This window comes from Panthera leo, chromosome F3, assembly GCF_018350215.1.
Source record: "Panthera leo isolate Ple1 chromosome F3, P.leo_Ple1_pat1.1, whole genome shotgun sequence".
Classification (NCBI taxonomy): Eukaryota; Metazoa; Chordata; class Mammalia; order Carnivora; family Felidae; genus Panthera; species Panthera leo.
The window spans coordinates 23,882,784-23,906,305 of NC_056696.1; the positions used below are offsets into that span (position 1 = coordinate 23,882,784).

At 39.2% G+C, this 23,522-nt stretch overlaps 1 long non-coding RNA gene across 1 annotated transcript; it reads right to left on the reverse strand.

The window, feature by feature from the left end:
- Positions 1 to 491: 491 nt before the first annotated feature.
- Positions 492 to 23,397, reverse strand: LOC122211401. Its single transcript, XR_006198666.1, has 4 exons — positions 22,821 to 23,397; positions 11,673 to 11,720; positions 7,594 to 7,705; positions 492 to 685 (listed from the first exon to the last, which is right to left on the reverse strand). It is a non-coding gene; the product is annotated as an uncharacterized LOC122211401 (long non-coding RNA).
- Positions 23,398 to 23,522: the final 125 nt, after the last annotated feature.

Here is a 23,522-nt window from a genome sequence, read left to right on the forward strand (position 1 = left end):
TGTGCTGTGGACTCTGCTAGGCCCTGGGAACAGAATGGCAGACAAAACAATCAGCGCCCACCCTTACTGCATCCAGACGGTGGGTTGTCTTTTTTGCCCTGACGAGTTGTATTACTCAACTTAAGCGAAATACTCTTAAATATAAATGAGCCTCTCCACCTTTCAGATCACATTTTTAGAATTTGTCACTAAGGTTGCTTATAAATTTGACTTTCTTTATGAGAAAATTGTATGGCTGTCAACTTACTGTGTGAACTTGAGCTAATTACTTACACTTTATAAAATCAGTTTGTAAAATGGGAATAACACACACATCACAAGGTTATGATGATGATTAAAAGAGATAATTTGTAGTAGATATTTAAGCACATATGAACAAAATGAGACTCAGAGAAGTAACTTCCTGAAGATTACACAGCTAGTAACTAATTGAACCAGGTTGCATCATTTAGCAATTGCTGCAAAACAAAACCACTGCAAAACTCAGTGGCTTAAAATAGGGATCATTTATTATTGCTCAGAAGACTACAAGCCAGGAATCAGTAGATAGTTCTTCTGATCTTGGATGGCCCTCTCAACATGTTTGGAGGCTGGCTGTATGTCAATCTTGCCCAGTGGGGTTTGGGACATCTGGGCTCTACTCCATGTGGTCTCTCATCCTTCAGCAGACTGGTTCAGGCTCATTCTTGTGGTACAAGCAAGGTTGAGAGACAGAGGGAAGGAGAGAGAGAAGGAGAAGGAGGAGAAATAAAAGGAGGAGAAGAAGAAGTAGAAGAAGGAGGAGGAGGAGAAAAAGAAGAAGGAGGAGGAGGGGAAACAAAAGCTTCTTGAGACCTGGGCTCAGAACTGGTGCAACATCCCTTCTGCCTTACCCTATTGGTCAAAGCAAGTCATAAGACTGGCCAAGATTCAAGGTATGGGAAGAGCTACAAAGTCACATTGTATTGGGCATGAGTCCAGGGAAGCCATTATCTGGGGGCATCAATGCAATCAGCCTACTTCACCAGGATTCAAATGACTCCTGTACTATGTACAAAACCCATACCCTTGCTTCTGTATTATGTTAACCATAAACGCTCACACAGACAACATTGGTGTCTGTCACATACTTCCCCAACACCTATATGCCGTTCCAACCCCACTCACCATTAGGTGAACAAAATATGAGGTCTCCCAACTCCAATCCTTTGATCTATCAAAGAATCTTGATTTTTGCATTGGTTTTGAAAATTCATCTTCTATTAAAAAATATGTTTTTAAAACTTATACACCATGTAAGGAGAAAGGTCTAAAAGGGATTTTTCTCCCTATCTTAGCAACAGAATTCACACTGTTTATATGCTGCTTTGATCAAATATAACAAGATCAGTGGTCATGATCAACATGTTAATTAACTCAAGGAAAGGGAGAAATTTGACCTGTGGCAAATGTAGTATATAACCTCAGAAAAAGAAGCACAATTCTCTACAACAAACATGGCAATAACAGACACAGTTTTCCATAGCAAACAATCACAGCCTTCAGAAAAGGTTGCAATCCTTGGGAAATGATTATAAACACACTCCCACTTTTGAGGGGAAACTCTTGTCTTCTCAAAAGTAAAACAAACGAAACAAAAAATTTAAAACTAGCTAGAAATTCTATTCCCTGCCACCAAAGAAATAAGGATAAATCTTACATAAAACCTTTGTCCTACCTTTATTCTTTGTAACTCTAAGGTAACTGATTTATAAATATTCCTAACCCCTCTCCTTTTCCTATTAAAATATGATCCTCAGGATATAACATTTTTACAAGCAGTTCTAAAAAAAATAAAAATAAGAAAAATAAAAGCAGTTCTATCAGAGTTTTCCTCTCTAGTTTTCTTGCTAGAATATTGTTGTTGTGATGTATGACTGTTTTTCCCCTCCAAATTTTAATGAAGGCTGAATAAAAGATCTGGGGCTTTTACTCTCCATCTTGTAGTATACCATCTCACCAAGAATGTTCTTTCTTTTCTGTCTAACACATGGGACCACATCAGGACTTACATTCCATTTCTAGCATCAACTCCAAGCCTTACTCGGGATTCTTTTGGCTGTTATGTTAACAACATTGATTTTGGCACTTAATTATGCATCACCAAGAAATTTTTAATGATTTCCCAAGTGTTTTGACTCGCAACTTTTGGAGGGGAGGGAGTTTGCCCTATATGTCCAGATATTCAATATATTCATAGAATCACGAATGGTTAGGTTGAAGATACCCTGATGTTCACCCAGTGCAAATGCACCCATAGCACTCGCATTTCCCCTTTCAAACCTTCCTGCTAAGTGGCCATCCACCAGGGATGGGGAACTTACTATCTCCCAAAGATTATTGCATTTTCAGACAGCTCTGATGCTTGGAGAGCAAAGATTTTACTCTTTCATTCTCTACTTTTTCTCCACTAACATCCTCAACTATAATTTCTATCCCATGGGGCCCATTCAGTCCATCAGGGCTATATGCAGTATTCTAAGCTCTTTTCCTCATGACAGATTTCAAATCTCCAAACAACTGATATCACTTCCCAGAATAAATATCCCCAAATTCTTCTCTCTTTTTTTTTAATGTGACGTGGCTCTTAAATTGTACTTATTTTTTGTTGAGGTATAATTAACATAAGTTATATTAGTTGTAGGTGTACAACATTGATTCAACAATTCTATACATTACTCAGTGCTCACTGTGATAAGTATAGTCACCATCTGTCACCAAACAATGTTACTATATTATTAATCATATTTAAATTTTTAATTAATTAGGTAGAGTGGTAGCCAAGAAGCCGGACTGATAGAACAGTCATGAAAATTATGTTTCTGGGGGTGCCTAAGTGGCTCAGTCGGTTAAGCATCTGACTGAGGCCCAGGTCATGATCTCACAGTTCGTGGGTTCAAGCCCCACGTAGAGCTCTGTGCTGACAGCTCAGAGTCTGGAGCCTGCCTCGGATTCTGTGTCTCCCTCTCTCTCTGCCCCTTCCCTGCTCACACTCTGTCTCTCTGTCTCTCTCTCAAAAGCAAATAAAAATTTAAAAATAAATAAATAAAATACAATAAAATTATGTTTCTGGCCGGGTAATTACCAACACGAGCTAATACCCCATCATGAATATGGTAGCTTAGACCATCATTGAGAAATGTGACTTGTGCCTGGCAATTACTTCCATACCACAAGCACATGGAAAAGATGAACACCATCATCTCTGGCAAGAAGCTCCACAACAAGGTACAGCCTACATCATTCAGCTAATAAAGCAGATTTAGTCTCCATTTAAACTGCAGGAAGAAGAGAGAGGAGAAAGGATTGTTCTCTCCATCTGCAGGTCTCCAAACTCATAGCTGCACTGAACTTCAAAACACCAAGAAGAACCATTTAAATATTCTCTCAGCTGAGCTATTTTATTCTTAACGTATATAGGTGTACCAACCTTGGAAAGGATTGTTTACAAATAGTTTGCAATAATGTGGAAAAGGCTTAGCCATGGTTTTGAACTTTTTTTAAAACCTCAAGAAGATTACATACATATGCATAGGCAAAAAAAAAAAAAAAAAAAAAAGCTTGAAAGAAATTTGGCTGAAATGAAAACAGTGGCTTGGGCTGATGGGATTTTAAATGTTTATTATTATTCTTTGTATCCTCCACCCTGACCCTCATGTTCCACAGTGAAGATATATTACTGTCAAATCAGGAAAACATGAATGTTTAAAAATATTTTAAATTTTAATTTAAATTGGGCAAAAGGATCCTCTTTTTCTAGAGTCCTGTAAGTTAAGGGATTCTTTGGGTGTATCCTTTGTTAACAACAGTGTATAATAGGGAGTGATATATAAACAAAAGGGAAAAATTCACAAGAAACCTTTGTCAAGTTAAAACTATCCCCTAAAATAACCATTTGATGAGTACTGTTCTGAAGGGCTCTGCTGCTTCTTTGAGGTTCTGATCTCGATTCAAATCTTCTTCACCATAACTCCTGTGGTGATGCCCTGGCATCTGTCAGATCACCTTGCTGGCACTTTCTTCCCATCATGGAGGGCCAAACACCTGAGCACAGCAAGATCTAACGGACTTCCTGGTGGGGAGTTAGGAACATCTAGGTTCTATTTTCAGCCATATAGTACTGAGGAATCCCCCAAGAGGTCTAACATGAAAGACAACTTAATTTATTTAAGCCCATTACTGCTTGCTTGATATGCCTTAAGTAATTCCAAATACAAAAAGAGATCACACTCATTAAAGCACAACATGACACGCTGTGAAAAACACAGCATATGGCTATTATCTGAAGTCTGAAAAGCCTGAATAACCCTTGATGTGTAAACGGGTCCTTTTTGATTCTCTGAAAAATAGTGGTTTCAAGATCAAAACCACAGATGGAAAGTCTCTCAGTGGGTAAAAAGCACCTGAAGATAAAGTTGATAGAGTCTATGAAGGGGATGAGGTTAAATACATGAACACAGAGAATTTTAAACACATCTGCGTGAACAAGACAATCTCATAATTACTCTTTAAAATTTAGTAAACCCATAAAAATGGGAGAGACACTCCTTTAAATATTTTTTTCACTCCTAGTTATGTAATAGTTATCCTGGAAGTAGTTAACTTTGTTCCACTTATTTAAAACAGGTGACCCTTTATAAATTATACATAGCTGCCATCAAGAATCTATTCGGGGGGCACCTGTGTGGCTCATTCGGTTAAGTGTCCGACTTTGGCTCAGGTCATGATCTTGTGGTTCATGAGTTCAAGCCCCACATCGGGCTAGCTGCTGTCAGCTCAGAGCCTGCTTCAGATCCTCTGTGCCTCTTTCTCTCTGCCCCTCCCCCACTTGCGCTCTCTCAAAAATAAATAAAACATTAAAAAAGGAATCTATTTGGGAAAAATATTAGTTCCAGATCAGCAGTGTTATAGTAAAATCCTTGAGAACAAGGATTATGCACTAAATTTCATGCCTACCTCTTACTAAACTACTGCTAAGGTGGAAGTTGATTGTGAGATTGTAAAGTTCATTTTCTTCTCCTCTGTTATTTACCTGGACTTTTGACTCCCATCCCTAGGCCTTAGCTTAGATTTGTTTCACAGTACTTTTCCCTCTGTAAGAAAAGTATACATACATATATAAATGTATGCACACACACACACATATACACATACATACATACATACATATATATTTCTTTTTAAAAATTTTTTTTTAGTGTTTATTTTTGAGAGAGAGAGGGAGAGAGCAAGAGAGGGGCAGAGAGAAGGAGACACAGAATCCGAAGCAGGCTCCAGGCTCTGAGCTGTCAGCACAGAGCCCGACACAGGGCTCAAACTCACGAACCTGAGACTGTGACCTGAGCCGAAGTCAGACGCCTAACTGACTGAGCCACCCAGGTGCCCCTATATATATTTCTTTATTGTTTACCTTTTAAATTTACTTATACCCATGACCCACAGATCAAGAGTTGCATGCTCCTCCAACTGAGCCAGCCAGGTGCCCCTCTCTCTGTGCTTCAGATGCACCAATAAGATGTTAGTTACCAAGTGCTAATCTTCTTGTCTCAGTCAAAGCTATTTGGAGACAAGTAACAAAACCCTACCCACACTAGCTTAGGCAAAAAAAGAGGAGAATTGACAAGTCTATTGAACTGTCTCTTCAAAACTACAGAACCCAAAAGTCATCACTCCATCTTTCTCCACCTGTACTGCCACCTGGGGGCAAATCCTTTCCTGCCTCCTCCAGCTTCTGGTGGTGCTTTTGGCTTGTGCCTGACTAACTGTAATCTCTGCTTCAGTCTTCCCTTCTGTTTCTTATAAAGACATTTGTCATTGGCTTTAGGGCCACCCAGATAATTGCACCTTGAGATCCATAATTACATCTGAAAAGACCCTATCTCCAAACAAGATCACATTCAAAGGTTACAGGGGTGAAACACAGACGTATCTTTTGGGGGCCATCATTCAAATCACTACAAAGGCCTTTTAAGGTACCATAAGGTACTTAAAAACATCAAGAGGATACAAGAGGGAAGGGAGAAAAGGGTAATGATTTGGGATTTTTCTTCTCGAAATTGTAGGATACAGAATTGAAAAGGTGTAATAGAATTTCAAGAATATACAGGATCCTATTTTCCAGGTTATAAATTTTACAGTCCTAGATATTCCCTGATGTGTTCATTCATCTAACCTTTGGGCCATGTGATAGGCCATACCTATCATACAAGTGTGGTGGTGTTTTTTGCTTGTAAAAACTTTCCTGACAAAAAGTTGTTTGGCAGTATGAGACAATCCACATCATATGAATTTTGCTCCACTATCATAAAAAATCATCCTTTGAAGGGCTTCATCAAATTTCCCCTGGTACTTTTCAATCCTTTGGTATTTAAATCACTCTTTCTCAAAGAACTTACTGTATTCTAGAGACACCGGTATTAAACTAAAAATGATATTTGCGTGCAGACTAACTTTTTCAGAGGTCAGTTCTTAGTGAATATTTTCATCTTAAAGTAACTCTTGCTTTTATCCATAAATTGTATTTTCAGAGTTTTGGAGAACGAATATTTGATAAAAGAGCTTCTATTGACAAATGAGAAATGTGTCAAACAAGGAAGAGGAACAGGAATTATTCTGTTTGCCCTGGGGAGGAGCAGACTTGAACTGAGGTTAGATGAGAGAGCATGATAGCTGTGAAGTTCCTTACACAGTACCTGGAAGTTTTTAAGTTGCATTAAATGGTAAGACTCATATGGCAAGAAGCATTTGATATATTTTAATTATGCTAAAGGAAAAAGTCTTAGAAATTGAAAGTACAGAGAGCCAAATTTCTTCCCACTATAAAGGGTTTCTAATAGTTGAGACTGTCCATAAATGGAAAAGATCATCACACAGAGTATTAAAGACATCCATCATTAGAAATTTTTCAACCCAATATCAGTGACTCTGGGATACACTATCAGTGTCCTTGCATTGATTTGGGGTATGAGAGAGTACAGAGTGGAGAGGTTAAAAAACTCTTAGAGGTTTAAAACTCTGTAAATTTTTGATTAGGATTATGTGCCATAAAATAGGTCAATTCAAGCCTGGAAAAAGAGGGCCTTTTTTGCTTTGTTTTGTTTTGTTTTTGCAACTACATTAAAAAAATTTTTTTTAATGTTTATTTTTGAGACAGAGAGACAGAGAGACAGAGTGGAAGCAGGGGAGGGGCAGAGAGAGACTGAGACACAGAATCTGAAGCAGGCTCCAGGCTCTGAGCTGTCAGCACAGAGCCTGACGTGGGGCTCAAACTCATGAGCCCTGAAATCATGACCTGAGCCAAAGTCAGATGCTTAACCAACTGAGCCATCCAGGCACCCCTCTCCTATGCAGCTTCTAAATCAGCACCATCCAACAGAAATATGATATGAGTCAGAATGTAATTAAAAATTTCTAGTTATCACATTAATGAAAGTAAAAACAGGCAAAATTAGTGTTCATAATATATTTTAACACATCTAAAATATTATCACATAAACATGTAATCAATGTTAAAAATCATCAGATATTCTACATTATATTTTCATAATAACTCTTTTAAATCCAGTATATACTTACATTTATGAAGTAACCATATTTCAGGTGCTCAATAACCACATGTGGCTAGTGGCTACCATATTGAACAGCACAGTTCTAGAATATGCCATTAATGAAAACACAGATCAGATTTCTGGGAGTTAAAAAAAAAAAAGAACCAACTTCATAAATGAACACAAATGGTTTCCAAAATCCAGCTTCCCTGGCATACTAGAGGAATGGAAGTGATTGGAAAACACTTCTGTTTAACTGGTGAACATTCACACTTCCTTGGGTGATTGCTCTCATAATTTCCCTGCTTTCTCACCAAAATCTAGCATTAAGTAAATTAAATAACTTTGCAAAGCACTAAGTTTCCTTATGAACTTCTAACACTCCACCGTTCCAAAAGTAAAACAGTAAATAACAACCCTCTAGTACGTTAATGTTAATCCTATTACATTTTGCTATTTTATCCATTCTTTTATTCCAGGAGCAACCGCAATTACCGATACAGTAGTAGCTCCTGTCTGTGGTTTCATTTCTTGTGGTTTCAGTCACCTGTGGTCAACCACTGTCCAGAGCAGATGATCCTCCTTCTGTTGTATGGTCAGAAGGTTGACAGTAGCCCAATGCTGTATCACAATGCCTGGCTCATTCCCCTCACTTCATCTCATCACATAGACATTTTACCATCTCACATCACAAAAAGAAAGGTGAGTACAGTACAATAAGACATTTTGAAGAAGACAGAGGGAGAGAGAGGGAGAGGGAGACCACATTCACATAACTTTTATTACAGTATGATTATTATAATTGTTCTATTTTATTATTGTTGTTAATCTTTTACTGTGACCAACCTATAAATTAAATTTCATCACAGGTATGTGTGTATCAAATAAATAGTACATATAGGGTTTGGTCCTATCCAGGTTTTCAGGCATCCACCGGGTGTCTTGGAACATATCTCCCATGGATAAGAAGGGACAACTGTAGTACAGCTTTTACCGTTTACTAGTTGTGGCTTATCACCATGGGATTGAAGTAGTCTCAAGGGAAGCTGCTTTGTAATATTTCCAGTGACACATTATCTCTATGCATCTTACCCAGAGGAGAAAGGATAAAGTCATAAACTGGGCTACCTCTATAACTGTAAAATTCCCCCAAAGCTTGGTCAAAATAATGATGTGTTTTAACACTCTCCAAAGAGATCCTATTACTTATTTATAGCTTTTAGGAATTTTATAGGTGGGGAACACTTTCGCTCTGTTGGTAGGAATGCAAACTGAGCAGTCACATTGGAAAACAGTATGGAAGTTCCTCAAAAATTAAAAATAGAGCTCTCCTATGACCCAGCAATTACACTACTAGGTATTTATCCAAAGGATACAAAAATACTGATTCGAAGGGGCACATGCACCCCAATGTTGATAGCAGCGCTATCAACAATAGCCAAATTACAGAAAGAGCCCAAATGTCTATCAACTGACAAATGGATAAAGAAGATGTGGTGTGTATATATATATATATATATATATGTGATGGAATATTACTTAGCGATCACAAAGAATGAAATCTTGCCATTTGCAACAATGTACATGGAACTAGAGTGCATTATGCTAAGAAAAAGACAAATATCGTATGATTTCTCTCATATATGGAATTTAAGAAACAAAGCAGATGACCGTAGGAGAAGGGAAAGAAAGATAAGATAAAAACAGACAAAAAATAAGATAAAAATTTAAGACTCTTAAACATGGAGAACAAACAGGGTTGTTGAGGGGAGGTGGGTAGGGGGGTGGGCTACATGGGTGATGGGCATTAAGGAGGCCACTTGTTGGGATGAGCGCTGGGTGTTATATGTAAATGATGAATCACTAAATTCTACTCCTGAAACCAATACTACACTATATGTTAACTAACTTGAATTTAAATTAAAAAAATTAAGGAGCACCTGGATGGCTCAGTCGGTTAAGCCTGTGACTCTTGATTCACATTGGGTCATGATCCCAGGGTGGAGTCGATCCCCATGTCAGGCTCCGTGCTGAGCATGGAGCTTGCTTGGGATACTCTCTCTCTCTCCCTCAAAAGAAATAGATAAAACTTTTGAAAATAAACAAATATGTAAATAAATAAATAAAATTTTTAAAAAAGGAGTTTGATAAGTTATATGTAATAAGAAAAATTAAAAGTAAAATGGAACAGATTTTCCAGTTAACCCATTTTAGGAGTCCATAAATATTTCAAAACTCATAGTTGCATCTTCAGTAGAAGTGTGATCATGACTGTAAAAACACCAAAGCTAGACTTCCCAATATTTGTTAGCCTCTTCTCCTTTCTAGTTGTACAATCTCTTGGATTTAATCTGGACACATGGCTGCCCAGTTTACAAGCAAAAAATCTCAGCCTTCCTTGCAGCTAGGTGTGACCAATTGATTAATTCCTTTCCGATGAGATGTGAGCATCAGTGAGGTGTGCACCTTCCTGGTCACATCCTTTATAAAGGAAACTGCTTCCCCTCTTCCCTCTCCTTCCCTTTCAGGCCAATGGGAAGGTTTAAGTGATGCTGGTGAACCATTTTCTACCATAGAGAAGCCTGCTAGGGAGACTTTATAAGATGACCTAACTAGTGCTACTGTCTAACTGCCTGTGTGTTTCACTTGTTAATGTAAAGGCAAACCTAATTACATCTGCCACTGGCATATCACTTTATTAATTTTACCTCACTCCTCTCAAGTTATTTAATGGATATAATTTTTCTGTAAACATTTGCTGAATATCCACTGCAACAGAACCCACCTTAGGGAATTTGCTAGTGAGATAAGGACATTTCAGTGCTTTCTGCAGCATGGGGCACTATTAACTACTCCTTCCTTCCAACTTTCTCATCCTTTGACTTCAGTGACTCACCTGTGGTTTGCTTTCTGGCTTTCTTTTCTTTGCTACTCTTCTTCCACTTCTTATTTTGGAGATCCCCAATGTTCCTTCCTGAAACTTCTCTTGTCACCTATCATTCTTAGCCTTTCTGGAGTCATGAACCTCTCGGATATTGTGCTGCAATACATTCTAGGGGGAGGACTTGTCACATATAATTTTAGGATTACATGGACGTACTGAGACAACTGGTAGATTCTCAAAGGGTTCTTACCCCTGAGATTAAGAACAATTTTTCCATGGCTTTAACTTCCTCCCATGGTGCTTAATAACTCCCTTTTATACTTAACCGGGATCTCTCTCTTTCTCTCTGTCTCTGTCTCTCTCTCTCCCTCCAGACCCACACATCTGGCTGCTTATTGTATTCCTCACTTGGATGTCAAACAGGCACCTTCCATTCAAACTTATCATGTCCCAAATGAACTTATCATCTATCCCCCTTCTCTTCAGCTGTCCTTCATCCTCTGGTTTCCATCTTGGTGAGTGGCACCACATTCCAATAAATTGTCCAAGTTGTAAAGAAATAAAAGCATCAATCCAGATTACTACTTCTGAAAAAAAAACATTTGTTGAATGACTAATGAATAAATGGAAAGATAGATCAAGTATGCTGGAGAAAAAAGAGAATAACTATTGAGAATGATGTGTACTAAAGTTTATGCTCAAATGTGCACACAGGGCTAAAGGCAGGTTTAAATAAGTAGTCATCAAACAAGTGAATGTGTATTTATTAAGTACCTTTTAGTACAAGGCACTGTGTTAGGCACTGATTTCATTCAGGATTCTATTTTAACAATATTTTCAGGGAAATGAGGAACATGATTTGTCAGAAAAGAGTAGTCAGAGTATATTAAGTGGGATAAATTTTTACTGAAGTTCAATTAATCTTACCTCATGACCAAGAAATGCTAAATCACTAATAACTTCTCTAATTCTCATTAATAACAGCTCTCTAATTCTTATCTAATTAATAATACTGCTCCTTATTATGCCTTCAAAGACGTCATCATAGTTCATACACAGTAGCTGTGATAATGGAAACTCAAGAAGATGGGCTGCTCTTTGGAGTTTAAGGTCATTAAATCTGGCATCTTTCCCTTCCTGAATTCCCATAGCTCTTTATTTGCTTTTCTCTGATGGCATTTATTTTCCCCTTTATTTTATGATGATTTGTGTGCATATCTTACCTCTTATCAGAAAGATTTTCTCTCCCCCACAGACTCTGTGCTTTATATCTGGAAGGAGAACATTAAATACTGAGTCAATGAATGCTTTCCAGTTAAAAAAAACCAAAAAACTCATTTAAAGGTAACATCAAATAAATCCTATAAAGTTGAGTAAATCTTGTTACAAGTGATGTTAAGAAGTTTGTGATACTTTCCAATATGACAGCAGCATAATATTTAAGTTACAGATGTTTGTTTTAGTACTATAAGATAGTTGGGAACATGTTAACCCATCTTAGATAGTAATTTATGAGGGAAGGTATTGGCTGGTTGAATGCAGCCTCCAGAGCCAGACTGTGTGGGTTCAAATCCTGGCTTTGCCATTCAATGGCTGGGAGGCTGAGGACCCCTTGGTGCTTCACTTCCTTCATCTGGAAAATGAGAATCTTAATAGGACTTACTTCCCGGAATTTTTTAAAAGGATGAAAAATAATGTACACACATAAGGCACCTAGAATGGTGTTAGAATTCATTAGACACTAGCCTTCATTTTCTTACAATTTTAACAAGAATAAGGGGAGCTGTGATTAGATTAGGAAAGAATGGAATTTTCTTCTTAGACAACATGATATAGATAACATCTCTCCTATCTTTCCAGCTTAAAACATTCCTATGATCCCCACATTTTCCATGACACCACAAATGCTTATCAGGTATTTTCAAGATGTAGGTAAGAGTTGGAACACATTTTATTGTAAACGAAAAGGTTTAAGTTTCACACAAATAGTGTTTTATCCTTTTTAGCATTCCCTACTCAAAAGACTTACTTGCCTTCCCAAGAACAAGCCAACAGATTTTACCATCCTCTCACTCTGTCCCCAGTAAAAAATACTTTCTGGAATTTAAAGAAAGAGACTGGATCTAACCAAATCTAAGGCACAATGCAAAGAGTTAATCAGAAAATTCCAGATTGTCTAGGTCGACTTGTGGGCCTCCTCAAATGTTCTCACTGTGCCATTGGTGCCCATTACTGCTGACAGCCCCCTATTGGGGAAGCCTCAGGCAATGTCAGAGGTGGGAAGAGAGGGTGGCTGCAACTTAACTTGGTACAGAAGCTCCAAAGAATAGAACATGTCAGAGAGGGGGCCACACAAAACATCAAAATAAGAGGCTCTGATAGTCCACCCAGTCGTGGGATGATGAGTGACAGAGCTGCCTTTGCCTCACACAAGAGCACTTCTTAGTCCTGGGGGCCTGCTCCTTCCTGGGTCACATGACGTGTCTCTGCCACTGTGAACCCTCACACGAGAAAAGGCCAGCATTTCTCAACCCATACACGTCCACAGGCAGCTGTCTATATCATTTCAGGAAAAGGTCATGGCAGTGACAGAAATTTTGTTTTGCCTAAAAAAGGAATGCTCTTTGAAAAAATTTTCAGTGCATCCTAGAGAAGTGCTTTTTAGTTTCCATAACTGACTGGTAAATGTAACTTTACACTTACAACTTTATATTGTATTTTACCAAAGTGGTAAAATGTGGGTGCAAAAATTGTTTTCCCCTTAGTGTTTCAGAGTAAGTATGAATGGAAACAAGACAAAACAGACACCAAACTTAGTCAATATGAATGTTCGTGGGCAAACATGGTTGAAAATATAGCTTAATTTCAATATCGGTCTTATTCTTCTTCCTATAATTTTCATTGTATTCTATAACTGATTAGTCTGTCCAATTTCTTGGTGACTCATTATTACATTTTTCTTAGCAAAGGAGGAGACTTGTATTTCCTGTTAGCAGGACTTTCTTTTCTTGAATTGTACCACCTAATTATACTGTTTTTTTCTTCCTTTTATTCAAAATAGCGTGGTGGTACAAGAAGAAGCCAGGCTAGAACTTGCTGTGGTGTGTTCATTTATCTGTTAGAATCTGACATAGGTTGGGGATGAGGTCCTTGGATTTTTGAGGTGATGTAATGTGGTTTAGGTTTTATTTTTTTTAATGTTTATTTATTTTTGAGAGAGGGAGAGCACATGTGAGCAGGCGAGAGGCAGAGAGACAGGGGGGACGGAGGATCAGAAGCAGGTTCTGTGCTGAGAGCAGAGAGCCCGATGCGGGGCTCGAACTCACAGACTGTGAGGCTGTGACCTGAGCCAAAGTCAGATGGTTAAGGCCAACTGAGCCACCCAGGTGCCCCATATAATTTATCATTTATATTGAGACATTTTTGAAAATGAAAGGGGGCACTACTCAGGATAATAGGACAGTGTAAATCAAGACTGTCACAAGCAAAACCAGAATTTATGGTAGAAATGATCTGGCCTTCTATCCAAATCTTGACTGTGCCAATTTCCTACTTTGACATGTGCAAAGTGATAAACCTCTTTGAACTTCATTTTCTGCATCTGCAAAAGAAAGATAACAATTCTCAAATGTTGAGGGAGAGGGGGAAGTGCCTGACATATTATGTATCCTTTGTAAGTATTATCAAGATAATGTTTGCCATGTATACCTTAAAATTCTTCACAATAGACAGTATGATATTATAAATGGATCAGGTTAAGTTACACTAGGGGTGCAATCAGTTGTCCCAATCAGAAATTCCCACTCCAGGGGCACCCGACTTAGTCGGTTGAGTGTCTGACTCTCGATTTTGCCTCAGGTCATGATCTCATGGTTCAGGAAACAGAGCCCCATGTCAGGCTTTGCACTCTGTGCGTGGAGCCGGCTTGGAATTCTCTCTCTCTTCCCCCTCCCCGCACCAAAGAAATAAATAAACTAAAAAAAGAAAAAGAAAAAGAAAAAGAAATTCCCACTCCAGGATGGCAGCTAAGGGGTCTCAGCAGGATGTAGGTACTACAAGCACATCTTTCCAACTTATCTGAATGCAGACTAAAGATCATTTTATTTACTATAACAAGTGTCAAAAATGAATTTTTCATTGTTGGAATTAGTGGTTTGTTAGCCATAATAAAGGACATTAGAAATAGACTCCCATAGTGGCTCAGTTGGTTAAGCAACTTCAGCTCAGGATAATGCGGTTTGGGGGTTCGAGCCCTGCGTCAGGCTCTGTGCTGACAGCTCAGAGCCTGGAGCCTGCTTCAGATTCTGTGTCTCCCTCTCTCTCTCTGCCCCTCCCCTGCTCATGCTCTATCTCTCTCTCTCAAAAATAGACAAACATTAAAAAAAAATAAAGAAGAAAAAGAAATAGGCTCTCACTGATAGAATTTATGACTTTCAAGATGTGTGGACTGGCTAACATATTTCAGAGGTACTCCCATGCTTTTATGAACACGTTGGTAAGAAGCTGGACCAGTAGGGACAGTGTGTGGGACGGAGGACTTCCAGTTGTCTGGTGCTTCCTGGAAGGGTGACAGAACCCTGGTTCTGGAATATTGTTCATCCTCCTGCAGTGAACCTTTCATGCAAGGTTATGATTACAGTTCCTAAACGGAAAGAGACCGGCATGTCATCAAACTCACAGAACAGGTGGTATGTGTTAACTGTTGATGCTTGCTAACTGTTTGTTTAATAAATGTCCGTAAGTATGACAGAAATTGGACTGAGATTGGTTTAATAATAAAAACTGGTTATGAGGTTGTTGGAGAATAGTTCATTTTTATCCCAATTCCTATAATTTGGCTGCAATCACTATCTACCAATAAATAAATAAATAAATAAATAAATAAATAAACCGGTAATTATGCATGATTAAAATATTTAATCATGTTTTTAACCACTAATGTGACTCTACATTTGGATCTTCTGTCCACTTCTGTTGGCCAATTGGAATGAAAACAAAAACAAAAACAAAAACAAAAACAAAAAACAAGTGTTAGAGGAACTGACTTGCATAGAATGGTAAATGGCAGATCCAGGTCTAAGACTCAAATCATGTGATTTGAAGTTCAATGCTCAGGAGTGGGTACAAAGCAAATGTGTGTATGTGTGTGTGTGCACATAGATGCCCGTGTCAGATGAAGAGGAATAGGAGGAAGGAAACCGAAGTGATGTGAGGTGACATGGAGGAAAACCAGAAAAAAAACATTAGGCAATACTGTAGGGTACTAAAATTAAGCACAAGCCTGCAAAGAAGGGCTGGGAAGGTTCTGAAGTTAGTATTTACTTAAGAACTAGTTCTATAAATAATAATAATAATAATGTCTATTAATCATTAGCAATAGACTAACAATAGTACATTTCCTTGCACAATGCAGATGTGTTTGACTCATTGCCTGGTGCCATGAAAATGTGCTCAAGAGGGTAGGGATACCTAAAACCACATCTCTCCAAGTTTTAAGTACAATCATGTGTATTGGAGATTGTAGACTGATTTTCAAATACCACAAGGAAATTGATCTGCAAAGAAACTAAGAACTGTTTTTTCTACTTTTCTCCCATGGCAAAATTTCCCTCCCCTTGGCTTATCACCTAAACTACTAAAAGCTCCGCTTGTGAAAAGAAGAAAAACTAAAAACCAAGAAACAAAAGCACAACAAAAAAAAGTACAAAATCTTTCAATACATTTGGAGAAGAACCAAATAAAGCATTATTTTCATACAACTTTATGCTGGAGAAGAAAGCCAGGAAATAGTTAATTTTAAATATTTAAGAACTATTGGGGCCTGGGTGGCTCAGTGGGTTAAGCATCCAACTCTTGATTTCTGCTCAGATCACAATCTCCCAGTTTGTGAGTTCGAGCCCCTCATCAGGCTCTATGCTATTAGTCCTTGGGATTCTCTCTCTCACCCACTCCATTGCCTCTCTCCCTCTCAGGCGCATGCACACGTACTCTCTCTTTCAAAAATAAATACACTTTAAATATTTAAGAACTGTCAACATTTATCTCAATGGAAAGGCACACTTCTGAAGTTAACAAATGATGAGGTTTGACAAATTTGGATCACTCTGTCTGAGGATTACGGGATGGGAGGAAGAAAGCCTGAAAAGGCAGTATTAAGTATGTGTGAGAAATAAGCCCACTGACCCCATCAAAGGAGGGACACAGAGACTCAGAGCACAGTGAACCCCTTTAATCAACATTCTCGCAAGAGTGGGTGTCTGATGGACAGGCACACTGGGGGCAGTTACAGCAGGCAATTTATCTCCTAGCATGTGAGTCCCTCCCCTGATTCCTCATTGACTGAGTGCTACAGAGTTTACAGCCTGGCCTGGAGGTTGCCTATGCCCACGTAAGGCAAAAAGTAATCTAACTGGAACAAATATACATTCCTCCGTGACACAGAGACGTCAGTTCTTTGGCGCATGCTCATTGCAAAGCCCCTCCCCCCCCAAAATAAGCCTGCGAAATGAAGGGGGGTGGGGGGATGAAGAACCAGGAAGTGAAGTGTCTTAGGGTTTAGGACTCCACTGTGTGTGTGTGTTGGGGCTTGCACATATTCCCAATAGGTTATAAACCTATTGTTAAATAGACAGCACAGCTTTCATTTGGCATTTCTGAAAATGATTCATCTCACTTCTCACAGTGTGTATAAATTTTCTACATGTATATCTATATATGCAAATGGAGTTTCTAGAAGGTGATAATGTCAGATTTGGATAATGTGTAATATCAGCATCACTACAGAAATAGCTAACTTTTAATTCTTGAGTGTCAGAATACTAAGATTGCTCTACCTAATGTTTTTGACCCATTCAAATGGGCATCTTTCACTTTGATCCTCAATTTCATATATAGTTAAATTAGCATAAATCCAACTGAGTATCTTTTAAATCCTACGGAGGTTGGAGGGAAAATGCATTTTTGTAAAAACAAAGTAAAAAACAGAACGAAGTCACCCAAAAAACTGAAAAGATTTCCAAAGTCTATTCCACCTCTGTAACTTCAAATGGCTTACAGATGAGGCCACTTTTAATTTTAAGAGGGGAAGAAAAGTACATTGCGTTCGTATGTATGTTTACTCTAAAACATGGATAAGGCTCTATAGCTTGTACAAGGTCTCCATGGCAGAAAACACACATGAATTCGAAGGTCTCTCGAGGTGCATGTCTAGGAGGGCTCACATTTTTGGACGGGGAGGCTGCAGTAACAGTATGTGGTCAGCAAGCAAAGGAAGTGGACAGGATTCAGGGCTGAGTAGAATCATGATCCTACAGGCTAGGGAGCCACTGCACCTACCCCCGACTCCTGCTCTCACCAATGGCAATTTTTCCTTTCCACTCCATAATGACCAGCTATTGTTTACTGAGCTCTTTCAAACTGTGCTAAGTATTTTACACACAGCATCTCACCTCTTGCACAACACCCCTAGGAGGAAAGTGTTACAACAAGTAAACCATTCACTCCTTTTAAGAATGCTGGAAGGCAGGTACTATTCTTATTCTCATAAAGAAGGAAACCAAGGCACAAAGGCATTCAGTAACTTGCTTAAGATAACGTGGCCAATAAGTAGCAGAGCTGGCTCAGAGCCATTTTTCTTGGCCACCATGTCAAGTCAGCACCATTCAAATGTTGTGGAACGGTGCAGACTTAAACCTCTGTGGCCAGACTAAAATATAAAGTGGGAACCGTGTTGGTGATACAAGGGGATTTAAGAGAGAGGCCACCGACAAGATGCACTTGCTTGTGAAGAGCCACGTAACTTGGCTCTGTTGCTGATTGATATGTGGAAGTAAATGGAAAATGGCTACAAAATGAAACACCCAACCACAAGCATGAGCTTAACATTAAACATGATATAGGAATGGGGCACCTGGGTGGCTCAGTTGGTTAAGTGTCTGACTCTTGATTTTGGCTCGGGCCATGATCTCAGGGTTCGTGGGATCAAGCCCACCTGGGGTCTGCACTGACAGTGCAGAATCTCTCCCTCTCTCTCTACTCCCCCCTCAAAATAAATAGACATTTAAAAAAAACATTATGTAGGAGCAAAATCTCTTGCCTAAGAGACCTGGTGCAGGTGTCATTGAGAGAAATAAGATAATTATCTGAAGCTGAAGTGATTTTTAAGATCTTGAATCATGATTGAGAGGTGATAAAAGCCCTGGGGACATCTTTAGCAGCAATGAATCATTCGCATTTCCCATTCTCTTTCTTGGAATCTGGGTAAGTCAGACAGCCAAGCCGGAAGTCAGCCCACAACATTCACTATCTTTTTCATTAAGTAGTCTTTCTAGGGCCTTAAAGTCCCTAGTTGTGAATGTAGAATAAGTCCCATCTTTATTTAAAGTTTGTAATATTGGGTCCTCCAGAAGTGTTCTGTAAATTCCACACGCTATCAAATAAGAGGAAAAGCAATTTGAAGAATGACAAAATCACTACTCCCAAATTCCACACTAGAGTTTTCAGAGTAACTAGATCTGTAGTACTAAAGAATTCAAGTCATTTAGGGGCAACTGCCGCTGTATGGTCAGTCTCACACAGCTGCTTACAGCCTCCTGGGACTATTTCCGAGCAGTGATATTGAAGTGGAGCCCCTCCCTTGTGTTTGTGAATCCATAGGATTCTAACCAGGATTCTCCTGCCCCTCCCTAAGTCCTGATCCATCCGGGAAGAAAGTAAAGAGAACACAGGTGAGCATACATATTTACATAAGCTACAAGGTTGTGCAAACAAACTCTTAACTGATAAAAGGGCATTTTATAAATGGCTCTTATTTCTAACCATTTGCTTTGGCAGCTTTATTTTTTTAATTCAAGCACAATTAACACAGTGTTATATTAGTTTCAGGTATACATTATAATGATTCGACAATTCCACACATTACTCGGTGCTCATCAAGATAAGTGTACTGTAATCCCTTTCACCTAGTTTATCCATCCTCCCAAACTGCCTGTGGCAACCACCAGGTTGTTCTCTATATTTAAGAGTCTAGTTTTTTGTTTGTCTCCTTTTTTCTCTGTTCGTTTGTTCTGTTTCTTAAAATCCACATGAATGAAATCATGTATTTGTCTCTGAGACAAATTTACTTCTTTCACTTAGCATTATACCCTCTAGATCAATCCATGTTGTTGCAACATCTTCTTTATCCATTCCTCTATGGATAGACATTTGGGCTTCCATATTTTGGCTATTGTAAATAATGCTGCAATAAACATAGGTGTGCATTGTATCTTGTTGAATTAGTGTTTTCATTTCCTTTGGGTAACTACCCAGTAATTGAATTACTGGATGATATGATGGTTCTATTTTTATTTTTTTGAGGAACCTCCATACTGTTTTCCACCATGACTGCACCGGCTGGTATTCCCACCAACAGCTCTTTTCTTTCCCCATTCTTGCCAATACTTGTTATTTATCCTTTAGAGTCTAGCTATTCTAACAGGTGTAAGGTGGTATCTAATTATGGTTTTGATTTGCATTTTCCTGATGATTAGTGATGTCGAACACCTCTTCATGTACTTGTTGGCCATCTGTACGACTTTTTCAGAAAAATGTCTATTCATGTCCTCTGCCCACTTTTAATTGGATTATGTGGTGTTGAACTGTATAATCTTTTTATATATTTTGGTTATTAACCCCTTATTGGATACATCAGTTAAAAATATCTTCTCCCATTCTGTAGGTTGTCTTTTGTTGATGGTTTCCTTTGCTGTGCAAAAGCTTTTTATTTTGGTGTGATTTCTTACAATTTTTAATGGGCTTTACACATCTAAAGTCTCTTCCATATTGTTTTAAAGTCCTTATCCTTAGTCTCCTTAATGTCTTACACCAGTGTTTTTCCCTCTGTATAACACACCAAGGTTTCTCTTGTTTAAATCCTATATCCTTTTTATCATAAGTGTTTATCATAAAATAATGTGTATAGGTTTTAAAATAATGAATGTAAATTTTTCCTAGTGTCCATAACTGCCAATTAGCTAAGAATCTTGATTATTTCCATCATGAGGTTAAAATGGATTCTCTTTTGAAATGCACTTTGTGAACATATTTTTCTTTCACTTCCATGGGCTCCACCTTACATATGATAAATTGCAATACTGTGTAGGCCATATAAGCTTTTCTACTCACAGTTTTGCAGAGATTAGTGAAAAATGGACTCAGCAACTGGCTAGAAATTGAATTTCAGTAAGGGAGGAAAAAATGATTATTATTTAGCAAGTCAACAAAAAATATGTTCTGGGTTCTCATTAGACATTTTTAAAATGTAGTGTTAGCTTGAAAACAAATAAATGAGTCAAGAGGGGAAAACAGAAAATTCTAAACATTAAAAGCCAGAACTCCTTCCTGAGAACATTTTTGTTAATGATAGTTACTAGTCAATTTTTGACTTCTTATAAAGGCTTGGAACATTAGGAAGATAAAGAAAACTGAATTACTGCCAATAATCTACTACAAATAATTGACTTGACTACATTTCATACAACTGAAGGTCATTGACTATTTTTCTATTTTCTTCATTCCTAGTTTTCAAATACTGGATGGTTGGTATTGACCTTGTCATGTTCTCTATGCCAGAGCCAAGAACAATTCACAGGTATTATTTATTTAGCTAACTTCATCCTTAAAGCTGCCAAAGAGGATCCAGGATGGAACCCATATAGGGTTGCAAGTCCATAAAAGGAATAAAATTAATATTGTACAGAAATGACCTCATGTGTTCTCACAACCTTCATAAAAGATAAAAAGATGGAAACAAGTATATTCAACACTTATTAAGTATCTATAACAGCAGAAGCACAGTGCTGAATTTTGGAACATAATTAAGGTGAAGTCCATATCCTTCAAGCAGTCATAATCTAGTGGGCATGGCTGACTGTGAAAAACACAATCATAAAGACATAAAATACAATGAAAGAATAGGGGAGAGAATGACCTCTCTCTCTCTCTTTTTTTTTTTTAAGTTTATTTATTTATTTTGAGAGAGAGAGAAAGAGCATGAATGGGAGAAGGGCAGAGAGAGAGGGGGACAGAGGATCTGAAGCAGGCTCCGCACTGCTGCTCCTCAGCAGCGAGTCTGATGTGGGGCTCAATGTCACCAACCTATGAGATCATGACCTGAGCTTAAGTCAGACACTCAAGCACCTGAGCCATCCAGGCGCCCAGAGAGAATGACTTCCACTGGTTGTAAGGCTATGAAAGGGTTTTGTAGATATGAAATCTGAGCCAACTCAATGGGAAGAGTGTCCTACAAAAATGGTGGGATAGCAGAGGATAACATGAGAATTCTTTAGTTATCACATAGAATCTGAGGGCAGGGCAGGGGTATAAGGGAGATGACATGTTCAGAGGGTCTGTGGATATCCTTAAATGCCAACTCCAGTAGCAGTGTTGTGAAAAGTAGGGTGGCAGGGAAGTAATTAGGAGACCATTGCAATGGTTCAGGAAGGAGGTAATGAGGTTTGAACTAAGAAGAAGTAGGAGTGCCAGCCAGTAGTGATAGCAGTAGAATCTATGTAATTTGGCAAGTGGGTGGGTGTGGACCATGAAGGAGGAGGAGGAGTTGAAGATGATTCTAAGGCATTAATTTGAAACAGTGAACATATTACATTTGAGCTACCTTGAGCCACAGAGAAGGGAATTTCCATCAGGAAGGTGGAAGTGTGGGTCTAGAGATCAGGACAGATATGGAAATCATAGGCATGTGATGGCTGAATACATATGAGTGGAAGAAATCACCAAAGGATAGTGTACAAAGAGAAAAAAAGACAAAAAGAAAACCTTAAAATGCAAGGAACACCAGCGTTTGAAGAAAGAGAGGAGTGAAGAGTCATTGGTGTCACATGAATGGCCGGTCTGAGAGCCAAGCATATGATGCAAAGTGATCAAAATCAACAAAAGTTTCCAGAGATACAGCTGAACGCTGCTGAGGGGATCAGCAGGCGATTTCCTGTGGTCACAGAGATCATATCCGCACCTAAACTCTGCACCTACCTACTCAATTATCACACAAGAAATACAATGTGGTTTTTCAAGAGGAACCCACTCATTTTACCAATAGTTAATGTGGGACTCAGTGATCAAAATAAATTGCAAGTTCCAATTTCCTTCATTAAATTTTCTTTCAAGCTCACTACTCTCCTTACATTGAGGTTTTTAGAGAACTATTATTAATCAAGTACGTGCTCTCTTTAATCCCTGTGGATGTGGTTACATGCAAGGACTCCTGAGTCACAGAGGTTTGTTGGGTGTCTAATCCAGCAGTGTAACGAGGACTTGTTACCTAACCTCTTCAGACTCGGTTTCCTCATTTGCAAAATGGGAATGGTGATACTTACTTGTGAGAGTTGAGAAGAGTGCATGAGAGAACGCAAGCAAAACTCAGCACGTGGCATCAAAGGTCAACTCACTTTTGCTGTTACTGTTTTGTACTTTCTCTCGGGGCAGAGGCTACCCCAACACTACTGCCGAAAGCGGGTAGCACAGAGCTGGGGACGTGTGAGCCTCATTCGGCCAGCCCTCCGGGAAGCGTCAAGCGCAGGAAGAGGGATAAACAGCTGACAGGTTCCCCAGGACTCGTAAGCCTACAGCCCCAGAGGTAGGACTGGCTGCAAGACGCCGCTGGAAGCGGGATGCTAGTCACCGCCTGTGACCCTCGGAAGACCACACATCCCAGGGTGCAGCGCGCCCACCCAGGGTGGAAATTTAGCCAGGCGGAGTCTGATTGCTAGCCCGCCGGGGAAAGCAGCGCACGCTGGGACTTGTAGTCTTCGAGTCGCAAGTTCGCGGGTCGGAGGAGGGCGGAAGCCAGAGGTCCCGCCTTTTGTCCACGTCTCACTTCTCCCGGCCAATGCCCTCTCCTGTCCCCGGAGCCAGACCCTCTCCGATCTGGTCCCCATTGGTCCTGAGCCTCAATGCCCCGGGCCCTACCCGGAAGTAACGTTGGGGGAGGCGGTTTCCTAGACTACGACACCGGAAAGTTGGGGGAGGCGCTCCGGGCTGCTAAGGGCGGAGGGCGGTGGCAGCGCTGGCGCTGGGGA